Raw genomic sequence first — 7,249 nt, 5'->3', positions numbered from 1 at the left:
GGCTGTCCTGGAACTCACTCTGTAGACCAGGCTGGCCTCGAACTCAGAAATCTGCCTGCCTCTGCCTCCCAAGTGCTGGGATCAAAGGCGTGCGCCACCATGCCCGGCGAGAATTCTTTGTTTAGCTCTGTACCCCATTTTTTAATGGGGTTATTTGAATTTTTGGATTCCAGCTCCCTGAGCTCTTTGTATATATTGGAAATTAGTCCCCGATCGGATTTAGGATTGGTAAAGATCCTTTCCCCCCTTGTCTCCTTGGGTTGAGGGCCGTCCTAGAAGGCTGCCAGGAGTGAGTGGGCTTTGGACAAAGGCAGAGCAGAAGAAGCAGAGGTTGGCAAGATCCGACACCACTGATAGGAAGGGAGCTGGAACCGCTCAAAACACTTGGGCATTCTCTAGGGCAATATCACCCATCTGAGGGCAAGTACTAAAGTTATAGTTAAATAGCAAAGGTGGATGTGGGTATCATGTCTTAAAAATCAACCCAATTTTGCTGAATGTGGAAACCCAATTTCAACCCCCAAATTAGAAAACGTTCAGTGAAGGAATGGTTGTCTCATTGGGCCATATAGAATGTGGAGCTAGGCAAGTGTTTGGTGTGAGTGGCAACATTGATTTAGTTGTGTGGTGTTTTTATTCATGAGTTCATTATAATAGTCATTATTTTCCTTTTCTTGAAAATATATTTTTCTGACATAATATATTGTGATTATGGTTTCCCCTCTGTTTATTCCTCCCAGTTCCTCCCCACCTCCTCTCCAATCCATATTCATAAATTTATTTCCTTTCAGCTTCCTTTGTATAATTAGGACTCATTTAATCTGACTCTTGACTCTCGGGTTTTCATCCATTTGTACCAATGACAACGGTGACGGTAACGGGACATTCAGGAAGATTCTGGTGGTTTCCAAGCTTGGATAACAGAAAACAGAATGCAAAAATGAAACCACAACGCAACATAAGATAACCCTCCTATGAGATAACGCTGTTAGACTAGACTCATTAAACTTTCCATTAAACAAAAAAACTTAGCATAAGCGAAAGCCGTGTGGGGAGGAATTATCATCTACTCAACTGAGATTAAAATCACCACATTCTTTACTTGGTTTTCTTGGTCCACTCTTAGGAGTGAAGACACAGAAAGACGGCAGGACACAGAGATGTCTGGGCCCATGCCTGTAATTTTCTTTCTCCTATGACCTTTACACATATGTATATATCACTAGCTCTGGAATGTATATTTTTGCTTCAGACATGAAGCTCAAAGGTATGGATCCTGTTAATTACCTAATACTTTATATGTCTTAGATGCCTTATAGGAATGTCAAAAGTAGTAACATAAAACCTGACATTCTTTCTACTCCATGGCCACCATTCTCTCAGTCCTACTAGCGAATTAAATAACAGAATGCACGCAGGGCATGGTGGAGAACACTTTTAACCCCAGCACTCAGAGGGCAGAGGCAGGCGGATCTCTGTGAGTTTGAGGCCAGCCTGGTCTACAGAGTGAGTTTCATTCCAGCCAGAGTGAATCTCTCTCTCTCTCTCTCTCTCTCTCTCTCTCTCTCTCTCTCTCTCTCTCTCTCTCTCTCTCTCTCTCTCTCATATGTATATATGATATATATGAAAAATGTATTTTAGCACATACACAATTTATTCTACACATGTATACATGGAAGCTAAATTTCACTTTGAAAATGCATTAGGTCACATCTTCAGGCCTTGTCTTTGCTTAAGCTCTCACCTCTCTGATTCGGTACGAAGTGTCCTTCCAAAGACTCATATGTTATCAATGCAACAGTGTTCATAGAGATGCAGTATTGATATGTGATTAGAGCTTGAGGCTCCAACTTTATCAGCGAACTCCCCGCTGTTGAATTCTTGGTAGGGTACGCTCTAGAAGGGTATAGTGTGTATCTGATTCATCCCCTTTAGCCTCCTTCTCCTCTCCACCTTCCTCCCTTCATCCTTCCCTTCCTTCCTTTCTTTCACAGTTAGTATAAAATTTATAAAATATAATATAAATTTATTGAAAGCAGATTCTTCTCTCACACAGTACACCCCAACCCAGCTTTCCTTCTCTCCACTCCTCCAGCTCACCACACCTACCCTCTTCCCCAATCCACTCCCCCTCCATCTCCCATCAGAACCAAGCAGGCCTCCACTAACCAACTAGGGCAAAACAAAGCACAATGAGGCAAGGCAAGAAGGCTCGCACTGAAGCTGAACAAGGCAGCCGAACAGGAGGAAGGTCTCAAGAGCTGATGGAAGAGTCAGAGGCACACAGGAGTCCCACAAACACCAAGTTAATAACTACACCACATACACAAAGACCTGGTACAGACCATTGTAGGCCCGTGTTTGCTGCTTCAGTCTCTGTGAGCCTGTATGAACCCTGCTTAGTTGATTCAGTGGGCCGTGTTCTCCTGGTGTCCTCTGTGCCCTCACACTCTTAGAACACTTCCTTTCCATCTTCCACAGGAGTCCCTGAACCCCGGGGGGGGGGAACGAGACCCCCAATTTAGACTCCGCCTGCGTAATCCCTGCCTGTGCATTTCTGCATCTGCTCCCATCTGCTGCGGCCAGAGGGAGCCTCTCGATGAGAGCGGACAGGCACTGATCTATGAGTATAACAGAATATCATTAGGGGTCATTTCATTGATTATTATTATTTTTTGGACCAGTCATGCTTGCTTCTACACTAGGTCTCTGGGCTATGCAGTGTGCAGTTTCTGGCCATCCAAGCAGTGTCTGGCATGGGTTCCCTCTTGTGGAGTGGGCCTCAAGTTAAATCAGACATGAGATAGTTACTCCCACAAGCTCTGCACCACCATCACCACATCATGTTGTGCAGTCAGGACAGACTGTTGGTCCAAGGTTTTGTGGCTGCTGTCCACGTTTCTCTTTCAGTAGCCTGCATAGAGCCCTTCTTCACCAAAGACACTAGAATGTAGGGGGTGAAGGCTCCATGCAGGCTCTACCTCTCTACGGTTACTGAGCTGTGTGGATGCTGTCCTCAGCAATGGGGTCTGGTTGTAAGGTATGGGAGAGCAACCTTCTGTCCTAGCATCATCCAGGGTTGCTTGGAGATCACCATGGGACCCCCTTGGCCAACAACTCAACTGAATGTAACTCAGTTCTACCTTTGGAAGCCTTGTCTGGCTATAAAAAATGGCCATTTGAACCTCTGTGTCCCCCATTACCTCACTAGGATCACCTCACAGATTCTGCTGTTCTAGGCTTCCACCCTCCCAAACTCCTCCCCCACCAATTCCATCTTTCTCTCTTTGCACTTTCTCCTTCCATCCTGTCTCTCTCCCTACCTGGTTCCCTCATCTCTGTCCCCACTTGCCCTTAGCCCACCCACAAAATCTATTCTATTTCCCTTTTGCTGGTAGATCAATGCATCTCCCCTAGAACCTTCTTTACCTAACCTCTCTGGGTCTACAGATTGTAGCTTGGTTATCATTTACCTAATGACTAATATCCCAATACCCACCTTATAATTGGATACATAATATACTTATCTTTCTGGGTCTGACTTAGCTTACTCAGGCTGAGTTTTTGCTAGTTCCCTCCATTTGCCCGCAGATTTCATGATGTCATTTTTTAAAACAGCTGAGTCCTACTTCATTGTGTAAATATACATTTTTTCATCTATTCTTCTGTTAAGGGACATCTGTCTTACCAAAGGACACTTGCTCAACTGTGGATCCACAGGGAATGTGGGTGGGGAGGTTGCAGCAGGGGCTCTTCAACACTGCCAGGGAGGCGTCTGAGGAATGGACTTTGAGGGAATGGAGACATTTTAAATCCTTTTTTCATTGAGTCGAAGAGGACTCAAATGTAGATATGAAAGAAGTCATGTGAATCAATACTGAAACTGGATGTGTCTGCTGCCTACATGATTCAGTACCTCATAGAGTCATTCTGATACACCAGACAGATGATACATCTACCTCATAGATTTGTGCATCTGTGGCTCAGGAAACATTGGGGAAGTGGGAGGCAGAAAGCTTGTAGTAGCCAGAATACAAGGAAGTCTGCTCTGAAGTAGTCTTCTCTAGAAATGATTGCATAGAGAAGACCAGAACAATTGTAATATCAGTGGGCATGCAACAAGGAAGGGGTAAAAGTTATTGGGTATAAATCCTTAGGTAAAGAACACAGCCAATTATCAACAGCTGGGAAAAGCAGAGTTTGCCATTCCCAAGGGTGAGATCCTTTATTGATTGTCCAACACAGAGTGGTCAACCTTGAAACCATATACATATAAACAATGAAAATGGAGTTGTAGATCTATCTCTCTATCTACATACGAATAAGAAAGTGCTATGCAATTGATTGATCTTAAACCAGTACTATAGGCTGTAAGATAAACAAATAGGATCTCATGAAATTCAAAACCTTCACAGCAAAATAAACTGTCAATACAGCAAATCTTTGACAGCTATACATCTGTTAGAGGACCAGTGTCTAGAATATACAAAGAGCTAAAACAACAACAACAGACAAATCACCAGGAAAACCAATTAAAAATGGGCAATGAAACTAAACAGAAGCTTCTCAAAAGAAGAAAATAAACGGCCAGAAGTGACTGACCCTTTCATCCTTCTCCTTGTTATCTCTGTGATTTAAAGGTACATAAAAAACATGTGGCCAGTGCTCAAAATCTAAGGTTTCCATACATCACTCCTCCCTACACGCCTCACTGTAATAGCAAGTTCATGGAGAGCCTCGAAAGCTTTGAAAGACAGAAGAATTACATGGCAATCTTGTGATATGACTTTTTTTTCCCATTTGTTATTGGATATTTTTATTGACATTTCAAATGTTATCCCCCTTCCTAGTTTCCCCTCCACAAACCCCCTCCCCCTGCCTCTATGAGAGGGCTCCACTACCTGTCCACCCACTCCTGCTTCAGCACCCTGGTATTCCCCTATCCTGGGTCATCAACCCTCCACAGGACCATGTGGCTTCCCTCTCAGTGATGCCCAATAAGGCCATCTTCTGCTACATGTCCATCTGGAGCCATAGGTATCCCATGTGTACTCTTTGGTTGGTGGTTTAGTCCCTGGGAGTGTTGGGGGTTTAGTTGATTGATATTGTTGTTCGTCCTATAGGGTTGCAAACCCCTTCAGCTCCTTCAGTCCTTGCCCTAGCTTCTCCAGTGGGGTCCCCACACTCAGTCCAATGTTTGGTTGCATGCATTTGCATCTGTATTGGCCAGGCTCTGGCAGGGCCTCTTAGGGGACAGTTATACCAGGCTTCTGTTGGAAAGCGCTTCTTGGCATCAGCTGTAGTGTCTGGATTTGGTGTCTACAGAGGGGATGGATCCCTAGGTGGGGCAGTCTCTGGATGGCTTTTCCTTCAGTTTCTGCTCCACTCTTTGCCCCTGAATTTCTTTTTGACAGGAAGAATTCTGGATTAATAGTTTTGAGGTGGGTGGGTAGCCCCATCTTTTAACTGGGAGCTGTGTCTATCCACTGGGTATGGTCCCTACAGGCTCTATCCTCCCTTTGTTGGGTATTTCATCTAATGTCCTCCCTGTTGGGTCCTGGGAACCTCTTGGGTCCCTGGCATCTGGGACTTTCTAGTGGCCGCCCCCAGGTCCCCCTCCCCCACTGCTTCTCCTCCTTTCAAATTTCTGCTCCTCTGAGCTTCTCTCCCATCTCCTCCTGTATCTGAACTGCCCCCCTTTCCTGCCCCCTCTTCTCTCCCTCTGATCCCTTCCTTCCTCTTCTCCCGCTACTTCACTACAGTGACTCCTGTAGCATCCACACTTTGGTGTGGTCTTCTTTCTTCTTGGGTTTACTTTGGTGAGTATGTGGTTTCCTTCCCTATCTTTTTTTGATAACTTTTGGTTGAAAGTCTATTTAATTGGATAGTAGAATTGCTACTCCAACTTGTTTCTTGGGACCATTTGCCTGGAAAAAAATTTTCCACTCTTTTACTTTGAGGTAGTGCCTGTCTTTGTCACTGAGGTGCATTTCCTGTATGCAGCAAAATGCTGGGTCCTGTTTACATATCCAGTCTGTTAGCCTATGTCTTTTTATTGGGGAATTGAGTCCATTGATTTTGAGAGATATTAAGGACCAATAATTGTTGCTTCCTGTTATTTTTGTTGTTGTGAAATTATGCTTGTGTGGTTCTTTCCTTTTGGGTTTGTTGTGATATTAGTTTCTTGCTTTTTCTTGGGTGTAGTTTCCTTCATCGTGTTGGAGTTTTCCACCTTTTATCCTCTGCAGGGCTGGATTTGTGGAAAGATATTGTTTAAATTTGATTTTGTCATGGAATATCTTGGTTTCTCCATCCATGGTAATTGAGAGTTTTGCTGGGTATAGTAGCCTGGGCTGGCATTTGTGTTCTCTTAGGGTCTGTGTGATATCTGCCCAAGAACTTCTAGCTTTTAGAGTCTTTGGTGAGAAGTCTGGTGTAATTCTGATGGGTCTTCCTTTATACTTCACCTTTTCCCCTTACTGCTTTTAATATTCTTTCTTTGTTCAGTACATTTGGTGTTTTTATTATGTGATAGGAGTAATTTCTTTTCTGGTTCCATCTATTTGGTGTTCTGTAGGCTTCTTGTATATTTATGGGCATCTCTTCCTTTAGGTTAGGGAAGTTTTCTTCTATAATTTTGTTGAAGATGTTTGTTGGCCTTTTGAGTTGGGAATCTTCACTTCTTCTATATCTATTATCCTTAGGTTCAATCTTTTCATTGTGTCCTGGATTTCTTGAATGTTTTGAGTTAGGTGATTGTTGCCTTTTGTATTTTTTTGACTGTTGTGTCAATATCTTCTATAGTATCTTCTATGCCTGAGATTCTCTCTTCTATCTCTTGTATTCTGTTGGTGATGCTTGCATCTATGACTCCTGATCTCTTTCCTAGGCTTTCTATCTCCAGGGTTGTCACCCTTTGTGATTTCTTTATTGTTTCTATTTACATTTTTAGATCCTGGATGGTTTTGTTCAATTCCTTCACCTGTTTGATTGTGTTTTCCTGTATTTCTTTAAGGGATTTATGTGTTTCTTCTTTAAGGGCATCTTGCTGTTTACCTGTGTTCTTCTGTATTTTTTTAAGAGAGTATGTTCTTCTTAAAGTCCTCTATTATCATCATGAGATACGATTTTAAATCAGAATCTTGCTTTTCTGGTGTGTTGGAGGTATCCAGGTCTTGGTGTGTTGGGAGAACTGGGTTCTGGTGATGCCAAGTAGCCTTGGTGGCTGTTGCTTATGCTCTTGTGCTTG

Source organism: Mus pahari, chromosome 3, assembly GCF_900095145.1.
Source record: "Mus pahari chromosome 3, PAHARI_EIJ_v1.1, whole genome shotgun sequence".
Classification (NCBI taxonomy): Eukaryota; Metazoa; Chordata; class Mammalia; order Rodentia; family Muridae; genus Mus; species Mus pahari.
This window is presented reverse-complemented; position numbering follows the sequence as displayed.